The 15,107-nt window shown below is 47.4% G+C and overlaps 1 protein-coding gene and 1 non-coding gene across 2 annotated transcripts in view; both read left to right on the top strand.

Annotated features, from left to right (window-relative positions):
• Positions 1-15,107, top strand: part of LOC123482855 (pyruvate carboxylase, mitochondrial-like) — a 202,578-nt gene that overhangs the window by 69,260 nt on the left and 118,211 nt on the right. The gene's annotated exons all lie outside the window — the stretch shown is intronic.
• trnap-ugg lies at positions 3,512-3,593 on the top strand. The gene has a single exon. It is a non-coding gene; the product is annotated as a tRNA-Pro (tRNA).

The following is a 15,107-nucleotide window of genomic DNA, read 5'->3' as shown; positions in this document are numbered from 1 at the left end:
CTTTAGTCCGGGTGCTGCCCCTTAGCCCGGTGCTGCCCCTAGCCCGGTGCTGCCCCTTAGCCCGGTGCTGCCCTTAGCCCGGTGCTGCCCCTTAGTCCGGTGCTGCCCCTGAGTCCGGTGCTGCCTCTTAGTCCAGTGCTGCCCCCTTAATCCTGTGGGGGTTTAGTTGGGGGGTGGTCATGTGGAGGGAGGTTACTTAAGCAGGTTGTGACTATGGTGGGGTGGGGATCACGACCGGGGCCAGAGCCGCCACCATGGACAGACGCCCACCCAGACCCTCCCCCTAGACTGTATGCTGGTGCGCCCGGAGTTCGCACCTTAGGGGGTACTGTGACACTCTGGCTCCATGGACTTTGATATTTGAGCCAGGGTTGTTCATTTTCTTTGGGTTTATTTCTATGTTGGGTTTCTAGTTGTTCAGTTCTATGTTTGGTGGTTGGTGTTGATTAGTCAGATGACTCCCAATCGGAGGTAACGAGTGTCAGCTGTCGCTCATATCTCTGATTGGGAGCCATATTTAAACTGTGTGTTTTCACCTTTGTTTGTGGGTTTTTGTTCCGTTTTTGGTCTGTGTACCGTGGACTTCATTGAGTCGTCTTTGTTTTGTATTTGGTTACTTTGTTTAATAAAGTCATGTTTCTTGGACACGTTGCTTGGTCATACTTGGACGACATAGACGACCGTGACAGTCCTGTAGTTTATCATCCGCTTCATTGAGTGCGTCACTGGTACTTCCTGTTTGAGTGTGTCACTGGTACTTCCTGTTTGAGTGTGTCACTGATACTTCCTGTTTGAGTCCTGTATGAAGGGATAGAAGGGAGGAGAGGTTCTGAAGAGGTTGAGGAATGAGAGATGGAGAGAAGAGAGGATGAGTAAGGAAGGTAAGTCCTGGATGTGATGTAAGGGGAGAGGAGAGATGAAGAGGAGAGGAGAGATGGAGAGGAGAGGAGGGAGGAGAGGAGAAGGTAGGGGAGGAGAGAGAGAGAGAGAGAGAGAGAGAGAGAGAGAGAGAGAGAGAGAGAGAGAGAGAGAGAGAGAGAGAGAGAGAGAGAGAGAGAGAGAGAGAGAGAGAGAGAGAGAGAGAGAGAGAGAGGGGGGGGGGGGGGGGGGGGGGGGGGGGGGAGAGAGAGAGAGAGAGAGAGAGAGAGAGAGAGAGAGAGAAGAGAGGAGTGATGAAGGGAGAGGACAGACAATGAAACAACAGGATGGAAAGGAAGAGAGAGAGAGAGAGAATGGAGGGAGAAAATACAATATTCTATGTTGACATTTTAGCTGTGGCCTCCGTCTCTAATGGTACCCTATTCCCTACACCCTATACAGTGCATTACAAAAGTAGTGCACTAAATAGGGAACAGGAAATAGGATACCCTTTGGGATGGAGGGTGTTGTTTTTTTCATTCCAGAGTAATTTGTGAGATAGTTCAACCCTGTCATGTCAGAGTGAGAAAGACTGTTGTTATCCCTTAGGTAGATTACTGTGTGTGTCCGTTTGTGTGTGTGTGTCAGTATGTGTGTGTGTCAGCGTGTGTGAGTCTGTGTGTGTGAGTGTGTGTGTGACAGGTATATTCTGCTCTGTCTGTCTCATGATGCATTCTGCTGTTGTTTGACAAGTGAAGCCTAAGTAGAGTGAGGGAGCCTAAGTTAGAGTGAGGGAGAGAGAGGGGGAGAGAGTAGGGGGAGTGAGTGAGAGAGAGAGAGAGAGAGAGACAGAGAGAGAGAGAGAGAGAGAGAGAGAGAGAGAGAGAAGAGAGACAGAGAGAGACAGAGAGACAGAGAGACAGAGAGAGAGAGACAGAGAGACAGAGAGACAGAGAGACAGAGAGAGAGAGAGAGAGAGAGAGAGAGAGAGAGAGAGAGAGAGAGAGAGAGAGAGAGAGAGAGAGAGAGAGAGAGAGAGAGAGAGAGATTATATCAGGCGGTTTAGTATTTGTCTTTATGTGATGGATACATAGACGGAGAACGTTCTCCCCTGCACACACACACACACACGACACACACTACTTCCATTGAAATATCAATTGCAATCAAGACCTTATTGCTTTTCTACAGAAGTGTACAGCATGGATGCTGCCGTTAGTAATAGTCTGTCAATCAAATCACTACTTTTAAGACAGGTCTATCAGCGTGTGTGTGTCCGTCTGTAGTGGTGTGTGTGTGTGTGTGTGTGTGTGTGTGAGGAATTAGTTCCATTGTCAATCACCATGTAGACCAACTGGCGGCCCGTCGGAACTCAGTCGTGGTCTCAATTGACCAATCGAAATGTATTTTGCTGACATGGCTAATTGACTGACAAAGCAAAAGAAAAGATGCACAACCAAATTTCTATATTGCACCTTGTGTATTCTACTATACTAACTCACAACAGTAAATTAGTCTAGCCAGTTATCTAAACTTGTAGTAATCATGGTCATATTACCGACCGGGGGGGTGTCCCTGTTGATTTTGTTAGTCACTCTCACTCAGATATCATATTCAAAACTGCAAACATTTCTCTCCACCCCATGGCAAAATGTGTAGAATTGCAGACAAAACGTGCTTTAAAACGGCAACATTTTCTCTACACCCCATGGCAAAATGTGTAGAATTGCATAGAATGAGATATAAATTGCAAAATCTTTCCCATGGCAAAATGTGTAGAATTGCAGGGAAATGTTATCTTAAACTTACATTTTTTTCTCTCTACACCCTGTCTTTCTCTGAAAACATCAAAGTAGTGGCTCACTCCTGCAGGTCCATGCTCTACAACATCCGTAGAGTACGACCCTACCTCACACAGGAAGTGGCGCAGGTCCTAATCCAGGCACTTGTCATCTCCCGTCTGGACTACTGCAACTCGCTGTTGTCTGGGCTCCCCACTTGTGCCATCAAACCTCTGCAACTTATCCAGAACGCTGCAGCCCGGCTGGTTTTCAACCTTCCCAAGATCTCTCATGTCACCCCCACTCCTCCGCACACTGGCTTCCAGTCGAAGCTCACTACCCCACTACCATGGTGCTTACCTACGGAACAGCAAGACGAACTGCTCCTCCCTACCTTCAGGCTATGCTCAAACCCTACACCCCAACCCGAGCACTCCGTTCTGCCACCTCGGGTCTCTTGGCCCTACCACCCCTACAGGAGGGCCGCTCCCACTCAGCCCAGTCCAAGCTCCTCTCTGTCCTGGCGCCACAGTGGTGGAACCAGCTTCCCCCTGAAGCTAGGACAGCAGAGTCCCTGCCCATCTTCCCGAAAAGCACCGGAAACCCTACCTCTTCAAAGAGTATCTGAAATAGTCCCCCTCCTCACCTCGACCCCCACCCCCTAAAAAAAAAAATGAAATAATAATATCCTGAACCAACACTTAACCCCTCCCCCCTTCTAGCTCTGACTTTGCTGATAACTACTTCATTGAGGAAAAGTTTCTATGACTGTGATATGTGGTTGTCCAGGTTCTGTCGCAGCCGGCCGCGACCGGGAGACCCATGGGGCGGCGCACAATTGGCCCAGCGTCGTCCAGGGTAGGGGAGGGAATGGCCGACAGGGACTTAGCTCAGTTGGTAGAGCATGGCGTTTGGAACGCCAGGGTTGTGGGTTCGATTCCCACGGGGGGGCCAGTATAAAAAATAAAAATAATATGTATGCACTCACTTAACTGTAAGTCACTCTGGATAAGAGCGTCTGCTAAATGACTAAAATGTAAATGTCTCTATCTTAAGATTAATTAACTAACCTTAAGTCGCTCTGGATAAGAGCGTCTGCTAAATGACTAAAATGTCTGTGCTAGCAAAACAGTCCTGTAGCTTCGCATCCGATTCATCGGACCACTTCCGTATTGAGCTGGTACTTCATGTTTGAGTTTTTGCTTGTAAGCAGGAATGGTGAGAAGGGAGAGCTTTGTATCGTGAGGATAGGGCGAGGGAGAGCTTTGTATGCGTCTCTGTGTGTAGAGTAAAGGAGATGTAGTAGGTTCTTTCATCTCTAGTTGTACAGCTGATATGCTGGTAGAAATGAGGTAAAACAGATTTCAGTTTCACTGCATTGAAATCACCAGCCTCTGGATGACCATTTTCTTGTTTGCTTATGGCCCTAAACCCCCCCCAAGTATTTGACACACTGCCGATTTTGCAGGTTTTCCTACTTACAAAGCATTTAGAGGTCTGTAAATTTTATCATAGGTACACTTGAACTGTGAGAGACGGAATCTAAAACAAAAATCCATAAAATCACATTGTATGATTTTTAAGTAATTGATTTGCATTTTATTGCATGACATAAGTATTTGATACATCAGAAAAGCAGAACTTAATATTTGGTACAGAAACCATGGCTGTCGCTGGGCAATACAGACTTTCAGCTCCCTCCAAAGATTTTCTATTGGGTTCAGGTCTGGAGACTGGCTAGGCTACTCCAGGACCTTGAGATGCTTCTTACGGAGCCACTCCTTAGTTGCCCTGGCTGTGTGTTTCGGGTCGTTGTCATGCTGGAAGACCCAGCCACGACCCATCTTCAATGCTCTTACTGAGGGAAGGAGGTTGTTGGCCAAGATCTCGCGATACATGGCCCCATCCATCCTCCCCTCAATACGGTGCAGTCGTCCTGTCCCCTTTGCAGAAAAGCATCCCCAAAGAATGATGTTTCCACCTCCATGCTTCACGGTTGGGATGGTGTTCTTGGGGTTGTACTCATCCTTCTTCTTCCTCCAAACACGGCGAGTGGAGTTTAGACCAAAAAGCTCTATTTTTGTCTCATCAGACCACATGACCTTCTCCCATTCCTCCTCTGGATCATCCAGATGGTCATTGGCAAACTTCAGGCGGGCCTGGACATGCGCTGGCTTGAGCAGGGGGACCTTGCGTGCGCTGCAGGATTTTAATCCATGACGGCGTAGTGTGTTACTAATGGTTTTCTTTGAGACTGTGGTCCCAGCTCTCTTCAGGTCATTGACCAGGTCCTGCCGTGTAGTTCTGGGCTGATCCCTCACCTTCCTCATGATCATTGATGCCCCACGAGGTGAGATCTTGCATGGAGCCCCAGACCGAGGGTGATTGACCGTCATCTTGAACTTCTTTCATTTTCTAATAATTGCGCCAACAGTTGTTGCCTTCTCACCAAGCTGCTTGCCTATTGTCCTGTAGCCCATCCCAGCCTTATGCAGGTCTACAATGTTATCCCTGATGTCCTTACACAGCTCTCTGGTCTTGGCCATTGTGGAGAGGTTGGAGTCTGTTTGATTGAGAGTGTGCACAGGTGTCTTTTATACAGGTAACGAGTTCAAACAGGTGCAGTTAATACAGGTAATGAGTGGAGAACAGGAGGTCTTCTTAAAGAAAAACTAACAGGTCTGTGAGAGCTGGAATTCTTACTGGTTGGTAGGTAATCAAATACTTATGTCATGCAATAAAATGCAAATTAATTACTTAAAAATCATACAATGTGATTTTCTGGATTTTTGTTTTAGATTCCATCTCTCAGAGTTAAAGTGTACCTATGATAAAAATTACAGACCTCTACATACTTTGTATGTAGGACAACCTGCAAAATCGGCAGTGTATCAAATACTTGTTCTCCCCACTGTATACGTGTGTATATATATATATATACAGTGGGGGAAAAAAGTATTTAGTCAAGTTCTCCCACTTAAAAAGACGAGAGAGGCCTGTAATTTTCATCATAGGTACACGTCAACTATGACAGACAAAATGAGAAGAAAAAAAATCCAGAAAATCACATTGTAGGATTTTTAATGAATTTATTTGCAAATTATGGTGGAAAATAAGTATTTGGTCAATAACAAAAGTTTCTCAATACTTTGTTATATACCCTTTGTTGGCAATGACACAGGTCAAACATTTCCTGTAAGTCTTCACAAGGTTTTCACACACTGTTGCTGGTATTTTGGCCCATTCCTCCATACAGATCTCCTCTAGAGCAGTGATGTTTTGGGGCTGTCGCTGGGCAACACAGACTTTCAACTCCCTCCAAAGATTTTCTATGGGGTTGAGATCTGGAGACTGGCTAGGCCACTCCAGGACCTTGAAATGCTTCTTACGAAGCCACTCCTTCGTTGCCCGGGCGGTGTGTTTGGGATCATTGTCATGCTGAAAGACCCAGCCACATGTCATCTTCAATGCCCTTGCTGATGGAAGGAGGTTTTCACTCGAAATGGCCCCACACATTCTTTCCTTTACACGGATCAGTCGTCCTGGTCCCTTTGCAGAAAAACAGCCCCAAAGCATGATCTTTCCACCCCCATGCTTCACAGTAGGTATGGTGTTCTTTGGATGCAACTCAGCATTCTTTGTCCTCCAAACACGACGAGTTGAGTTTTTACCAAAAAGTTCTATTTTGGTTTCATCTGACCATATGACATTCTCCCAATCCTCTTCTGGATCATCCAAATGCACTCTAGCAAACTTCAGATGGGCCTGGACATGTACTGGCTTAAGCAGGGGGACACGCCTGGCACTGCAGGATTTGAGTCCCTGGTGGCGTAGTGTGTTACTGATGGTAGGCTTTGTTACTTTGGTCCCAGCTCTCTGCAGGTCATTCACTAGGTCCCCCCATGTGGTTCTGGGATTTTTGCTCACCGTTCTTGTGATCATTTTGACCCCACTTGGTGAGATCTTGCGTGGAGCCCCAGATCGAGGGAGATTATCAGTGGTCTTGTATGTCTTCCATTTCCTAATAATTGCTCCCACAGTTGATTTCTTCAAACCAAGCTGCTTACCTATTGCAGATTCAGTCTTCCCAGCCTGGTGCAGGTCTACAATTTTGTTTCTGGTGTCCTTTGACAGATCTTTGGTCTTGGCCATAGTGGAGTTTGGAGTGTGACTGTTTGAGGTTGTGGACAGGTGTCTTTTATACTGATAACAAGTTCAAACAGGTGCCATTAATACAGGTAACGAGTAGAGGACAGAGGAGCCTCTTAAAGAAGAAGTTACAGGTCTGTGAGAGCCAGAAATCTTGCTTGTTTGTAGGTGACCAAATACTTATTTTCCACCATAATTTGCAAATAAATTCATTAAAAATCCTACAATGTGATTTTCTGGATTTTCTTTTCTCAATTTGTCTGTCATAGTTGACGTGTACCTATTATGAAAATTACAGGCCTCTCTCATCTTTTTAAGTGGGAGAACTTGCACAATTGGTGGCTGACTAAATACTTATTTCCCCCACTGTATATACAGTGTTGCAACAATGAGCAAATAGTTAAAGTACAAATGGGAAAATAAATAAACATTAATATATGGGTTGTATTTACAATTCTGTTTGTTCTTCACTGCATTTACGTTTTAGTCATTTAGCAGACGCTCTTATCCAGAGCGACTTACAGTTAGTGAATACATCTTTTTTTTTTATACTGGCCCCCCGTGGGAAACGAACCCACAACCCTGGCGTTGCAAACGCCATGCTCTATCAACTGATCTACATCACTGCCGGCCATTCCCTCCCCTACCCTGGACGACGCTGGGCCAATTGTGCGCCGCCCATGAGTCTCCCGGTCGCGGCCGGCTGCGACAGAGCCTGGATTCGAACCAGGATCTCTGCCTTAGACCACTGCGCCACTCAGGAGACTGGTTGCCCTTTTCTTGTGGCAACTGGTCACAAATCTTGCTGCTGTGATGGCACACTGTGGTATTTCACCCAATAGATTCTTTGTTGATCTGTGTTATCTGAGGGAAATATGTGTCTCTCTCTCTCTCTATCTTGTCCAGTCAGCTGTGTAATGACAATAGCCCTGTCAGGGCAGAGGACATGCACAAGGGATGGAGGGAGGGATGGAGGGAAGGAAGGAGAGAGAGAGGGAAGGAAAGATTCTTCCTGTTAACAAATCTAAATCATGCCACAATGTCTGTAGAGAGAAAGAGAGGGATGGAGGGAGAAAATGACTGAACAGAAATTTGAAGGAGAATTTATTGAGTGAGAATGGAATGAGATTTTTTCTCATTGCTCGTTCTCTCTCTCTCTCTCTGTCTATTTCTCTCTGTCTATTTCTCTCTCTCTCTGTCTATTTCTCTCTGTCTATTTCTCTCTCAATTCAATTCAATTTCAATTCATTTTTTTTTTCAATTTAAGGGCTTTATTGGCATGGGAAACGTGTGTTAACGTTGCCAAAGCAAGTGAAGAAGATAGTAAACAAAAGTGAAATAAACAATAAATATTAACAGTCAACATTACACTCAGAAGTTCCAAAATAATAAAGACATTTCAAATGTCAAATGTCATATTATGTATATATACAGTGTTGTAACAATGTGCAAATAGTTAAAGTACAAATGGGAAAATAAATAAACATAAAAATGGGTTGTATTTACAATGGTGTTTGTTCTTCACTGGTTGCCCTTTTCTTGTGGCAACAGGTCACAAATCTTGCTGCTGTGATGGCACACTGTGGTATTTCACCCAATAGATATGGGAGTTTATCAAAATTGGATTTGTTTTCTAATTCTTTGTGGGTCTGTGTAATCTGAGGGAAATATTTGTCTCTAAATGGTCATACATTTGGCAGGAGGTTAGGAAGTGCAGCTCAGTTTCCACCTCATTTTGTGGGCAGTGTGCACATAGCCTGTCTTCTCTTGAGAGCCAGGTCTGCCTACGGCGGCCGTTCTTAATAGCAAGGCTATGCTCACTGAGTCTGTACATAGTCAAAGCTTTCTTTAAGTTTGGGTCAGTCACAGTGGTCAGGTATTCTGCCACTGTGTACTCTCTTTTTAGGGCCAAATAACATTCTAGTTTGCTCTGCTTTTTTGTTAATTCTGTGTCAAGTAATTCTCTTTCTGTTTTCTCATGATTTGGTTGGGTCTAATTGTGTTGTTGTCTTGGGGCTCTGTGGGGTCTGTTTGTGTTTGTGCTCCAGGATCAGCTTGCTTAGGGGACTCTTCTCCAAGTTCATCTCTTTGTAGGTGATGGCTTTGTTATGGAAGGTTTGGGAATCGCTTCCTTTTAAGTGGTTGTAGAATTTAACGGCTCTTTTCTGGATTTTGATCATTAGTGGGTATCGGCCTAATTCTATGCATTATTTGGTGTTTTTCGTTGTACACTGAGGATATTTTTGCAGAATTCTGCTGCATGCTGCATGCAGAGTCTCAATTTGGTGTTTGTCCATTTTGTGAATTCTTGGTTGGTGAGCGGACCCCAGACCTCACAACTATAAAGGGCAATGGGTTCTATAACTGATTCAAGTATTTTTAGCCAGATCCTAATTGGTATGTCGAATTTTATGTTCCTTTTGATGGCATGTTCCCTTCTTGCCTTGTCTCTCAGATCGTTCACAGCTTTGTGGAAGTGGAAGGCCGAGGTATGTGTCATTTTTTGTGTGATCTAGGGCAACGGTGTCTAGATGGAATTTGTATTTGTAGTCCTGGCAACTGGACCTTTTTCGGAACACGATTATTTTTGTTTTACTGAGATTTACTGTCAGGGCCAGGTCTCTCTCTCTCTCTCTCTCTCTCTCTCTCTCTCTCGCTCTCTCTCGCCCTCTCGCTCTCTCTCTCTTGCTCTCTCTCTATTTCTCCCCCTCTTCTCTCTCTCTCTCTCTCTCGTCTCTTTCTCTCTCTCTCCCCTCTTCTCTCTCCCCTCTTCTCTCATTTCCTCTCTCTGTCTATTTCTCTCCTCTCTTTCTGTCTCTTTGTACTCTCAGTTTTCTCTATTTATTTCCTTTAGTGATGAGAGGGATCATTTTTTTCTCCCTCCCTCTCTCTTCTCCCTCTTTAAACCTTCTCTGATTCTCTGTCAATCTCAGGTCTTTTAAACCCTCTCTGATTCTCTGTCAATCTCAGGTCTTTTAAACCCTCTCTGATTCTCTGTCAATCTCAGGTCTTTTAAACCCTCTCTGATTCTCTGTCATCATCAGGTCTTTTAAACCCTCTCTGATTCTCTGTCCGTCTTTTTACTTCCTTTTCCATTCTTCCTTCATATCCCCCTTGCTCTCATCAGCTTACGGTGCTTGTGTGTGTGTGTGTGTGTGTGTGTGTTTCAGTAAGTCATACTGTCCAGTCCACTGCAGCATACTGTATCTGTCCGGCTCCTGAATCGACCAAGAGATGATTGAGAGAGAGAGAGAGAGAGAGAGAGAGAGAGAGAGAGAGAGAGAGAGAGAGAGAGAGAGAGAGAGAGAGAGAGAGAGAGAGCCCACATACCTCCTGAAACATCTCCAGGTGTGCAGAGACCAGGTGTGCAGAGACCAGGTGTGCAGAGACCAGGTGTGCAGAGACCAGGTGTGCAGAGACCATCCCTTTGAATAATAACCTGGTCTGTCCCTCCGCTTCCAACTTGGCCAAACAAAAAGTTCAACAAAACACATTTGACCGTTTCATACGTCATCACAAACACCCCCAACCTCCCACACACAGAGTCCAAAAGCGACAGCATTACCCTGCCACACACAGAGAGTCCAACAGCAACAGTAACGGCATTACCCTGCCACACACAGAGTCCAACAGCAACAGTAACAGCATTACCCTGCCACACACAGAGTCCAAAAGTGACAGCATTACCCTGCCAAACACAGAGTCCAAAAGTGACAGCATTACCCTGCCACACACAGAGAGTCCAACAGCAACAATAACAGCATTACCCTGCCACACACAGAGTCCAACAGTAACAATAACAGCATTACCCTGCCACACACAGAGTCCAACAGTGACAGCATTACCCTGCCACACACAGAGTCCAACAGTGACAGCATTACCCTGCCACACACAGAGAGTCCAACAGCAACAATAACAGCATTACCCTGCCACACACAGAGAGTCCAACAGCAACAGTAACAGCATTACCCTGCCACACACAGAGTCCAAAAGTGACAGCATTACCCTGCCAAACACAGAGTCCAAAAGTGACAGCATTACCCTGCCACACAGAGTCCAACAGCAACAGTGACAGCATTACCCTGCCTCACAGAGTCCAACCGCAACAGTTACAGCATTACCCTGCCACACAGAGTCCAACCGCAACAGTGACAGCATTACCCTGCCACACAGAGTCCAACCGCAACAGTGACAGCATTACCCTGCCACACACAGAGAGTCCAAAAGCAACAGTGACAGCATTACCCTGCCACACACAGAGAGTCCAAAAGCAACAGTAACAGCATTACCCTGCCACACACAGAGAGTCCAACAGCAACAGTAACAGCATTACCCTGCCACACACAGAGTCCAACAGCAACAGTAACGGCATTACCCTGCCACACACAGAGTCCAACAGTAACAGCATTACCCTGCCACACACAGAGGTCCAACAGCAACATAACAGCGTGCCCTGCCACACAGAGAGTCCAAAGCAACAGTAACAGCATTACCCTGCCACACACAGAGTCCAACAGTGACAGCATTACCCTGCCACACACAGAGTCCAACAGTAACAGCATTACCCTGCCACACACAGAGTCCAACAGTGACAGCATTACCCTGCCACACACAGAGTCCAACAGTAACAGCATTACCCTGCCACACACAGAGTCCAACAGTAACAATAACAGCATTACCCTGTGTGATGTCACGAGAGGCTGTGTCCTGGAGGGACGTTACATCCCCCTAGAGGTGGCTGCAAAACCCAGACAGCTATGGCTCCATCTGCTGGTATGGTCGGGAACTCCCACCCCTCTATAGCCAATCTTCCCACGCAGCTGAAACAAATGGAGGAGCTGATGAGCTGAAAGGTTTGGGAAGGGGAGACACACGGAGGAGTGTGTGGGGGTGAAGAGACACAGTCTCAACCTGGGCTCTCTGGAGGACGAGTGCTGCACGTCCACTTCCATGAGGAATATAGGGATTTGGAGATACTTACCTTTGGGAAATACTCACCTTTGGATATATGCACCTGTGGAAATACGTGAGAGACATTTGGAAGGACTTTTGCTGGGTTGGCCACTAGCTGCAGCGTGGAATACAGTAAGACTGGGGGAAAAAGTATTTGAGGCTGAGAGTGATGATTTTGGATGTGGAAGAGGAACATCCCCTGAACTGTTAACCCTTAAAGAGCCACAAGAGAACAGAATTGTATTATACTTTCGTTAGTTTCCCAAGACCTTTAATAAAATCCTTGTTTTGATTGAACCTGGTCTCCTTGCACTACTTGAGCAATCCCAGCTGAAAGCTGTGGTAGCCTCCGTGGCGTCTCACGAGATGGTGGAGAATACAGGCGCACAGCGTTAATAGTGCATGTCAGAGAGGATACCGAAGGTTTGATCACCCAGTTTTCCAAGTTGGCCGTGGGCGCTCCACACCCACTGCGAAATGGAGGACATAGTTGAAAGCCTTGTTGCTGGCCAGTACGCCGCAGATGCAAGTAAACGTGGCTCTCTTTGGAGGAGCAAAAGAAAGCCAACCTTCTGGAAGGCAGAGGAATTGCAGTTGCAGAGACAGAGGTTGGTCCAAAATACCCGCCCAATAAAGGCAAGTGACTTTATATCTAAGATGGGAGCTACGATGACATTGAGGCATACCTGCATGCATTTGAGGCCACGGCCACTAGGAAGCCTGGCCCAAGCAACAGTGGGTTGGTCTGTTAGCCCCCTTTCTAACCGGGGAATCACTTAATGCTTCAGGACCTGGCCCACCAGATGTTACTGACTATGATGCCCCCGGAAGTCTGAGATCCTCAGCAGATATGGGACTCACAAAGTTTGATGGCCCAGCGCTTTACAGCTGGACCTTCCAACCAGACCAACCTCCTCGAGCGCAGATGCATGAACTTGTCCAGATCGCAAGAAATGGCTGGATCCGCAGAGGAATACAGCAGCGCGGTGGTGGAGCCGTTGTGGTGGATCGTTACCACGCGCCCTGCCTTGGTGAGGCAAAACGGTTCATCAGTCAACAGGCCTTGACCACGGCTGATCTGACCGTGGAAGCTGTGGAAAAAGTACCAGGCCACAGCGGAGATGCTGATGCTTCCCGAAAAAGACCCCAGAAGTGGCGGCCCACCACAAATGGGAAGAACCCAGGTCCAAGAGGACCCCAAGGTCTCGAACCCAGCCACGTCAGACTTATCCCGGCTCCAGGGGGAGCCAGAAACCAGGCGGGTCCAAGAAGAGTACACCAGGAGGGAAACTCTCGACAGTGTTACCGGTGTGGGGAGATGGGACATATCTCCTGGCAGATGTGGAAACCAGCCGATGAACCTATGCCCACTGGGCGCGAGTCCTCCAGCTCAGCACCCACACACCGTTTTGCCTCGCTCTTGGGAGTCGTAGATGGCGTTCCAGATCGACCCCCACCTGCCCGGTAACTGTAAATCACTGCTGATGTGGAGGCCTTACTGGATTCTGGTAGCCGGGCCACCCTGGTGCGTATGAGTTTGGTGGGCTCAACGTGTCTGACCCCGGGAAAAGTCTCCCAGTTTCCATGTGTGCCATGGGGACACCAGAGAATACCCCATTACTGAACTTACAATGACCAGCACACGGGAAACCATACACGACGACGGGGTGGTTGATTCCTCCCCGTCCCTGTCCCTAATTGGACGAGACTGCCCAGCCTTTTTACCCACTCTGGAGAGAGTCTCAGGAGAGGATAACCGAGGTACCTCGGAAACGGAGAAGCAAGACTCATCCTGGGAAGGGCTCCTGCAATCCTCCGAGTTACTCACTCCCGCCCGGGCTCTGATAGGGATGGCAGGTGCCCAGACCGACACAGAGACGGAGCTACAGAATCTGGACAAAAGAACGGTCTGGTCTGAAGGGGACCGCTGAGAGGTATCGTTTGTTAAAAGCAACAGTTAGACATGAAGACAGAAGAGTTAGATATCCTCCAGCTAAATCTCCAACAGAGCTCCTTCAAGCAACAGGAGGGAGCTGGAGAGGGCTGCGCAGGACCATCGAGTGTGGAGGAGACCCTGCGCAGGTAGTCAGGGAGGTCCAGAAGAAGGCAGAGGAGAAGTACAAGGTGTTGGAGAACAAGATGAAGAATGCGGAGGCAGAGAGAGAGAAGGAACTGAAGATGCTCAGCAGAAGCTAAACTCTACAAACCAAGGCTGATGCGTTCAGTAAGAAACTCAAGGAGAGACAGCAGGAGGCTTGGTCCCTGGTCCTAGAGGTGGAGGAGTTGGAAGAGAGAGCAGGCTGGCAAGCACCACGGCAATGCGGACGCCCTCTCCCGGCGTGATGCCTTCTTCGCTGCCTTTACCCGGGAGGACGTCGGTCCCGAGGAGGATGTGTGATGTCACGAGAGGCTGTGTCCTGGAGGGACGTTGCATCCCCCTGAGGTGGCTGCAAACCCAGACAGCTATGGACCCATCTGCTGGTAGTGCGTCGGGAACTCCACCCCTCTATGGCCAATCTTCCCACGCAGCTGAAACAAATGAGGAGCTGATGAGCTGAAGGTTTGGGGAAGGGGAAGAGACACACGGAGGAGGAGTGTGTGGGGGTGAAGAGACACAGTCTCCAACCTGGGCTCTCTGGAGGACAAGAGTGCTGCCCACGTCCACTTCCGCTGAGGAATATAAGGATTTGGAGATACTTAGCCTTTGGGAAATACCTCTCACCTTTGGATATATGCACCCCTGTGGAAATACGGGAGAGACATTTGGAAGGACTTTTTTGCTGGGTTGGCCACTAGCTGCAACGTGGAATACAGTAAGACTGGGGAAAAGTTATTTGAGCTGAGTGAGAGTGATGATTTTGGATGTGGAAGAGACATCCCTGAACTGTTAACCCTTAAAGAGCCAGAGAACAGAATTGTGTTATACTTTCGTTATTTCCCAAGACCTTTAATAAAATCCTTGTTTTGATTGGAACCTGGGTCTCCTGTTCACTACTTGAGCAATCCCGCTGAAAGCTGTGTAGCCTCTCGTGACGTCACACCTGCCACACACAGAGTCCAACAGTGACAGCATTACCCTGCCACACACAGAGTCCAACAGTAACAGCATTACCCTGCCACACACAGAGAGTCCAACAGCAACAGTAACAGCATTACCCTGCCACACACAGAGAGTCCAACAGCAACAGTAACAGCATTACCCTGCCACACACAGAGTCCAACAGTAACAGCATTACCCTGCCACACACAGAGTCCAACAGTGACAGCATGACCCTGCCACACACAGAAGTCCAGCAACAGTAACAGCATTACCCTGCCACACAGAGTCCAACAGTGACAGCATTACCCTGCCACACACAGAGAGTC

This window comes from Coregonus clupeaformis, chromosome 39, assembly GCF_020615455.1.
Source record: "Coregonus clupeaformis isolate EN_2021a chromosome 39, ASM2061545v1, whole genome shotgun sequence".
NCBI lineage: Eukaryota > Metazoa > Chordata > Actinopteri > Salmoniformes > Salmonidae > Coregonus > Coregonus clupeaformis.
Note: the sequence above shows the minus strand (reverse complement) of the source record. Positions and strands in the feature narration are given on the sequence as shown.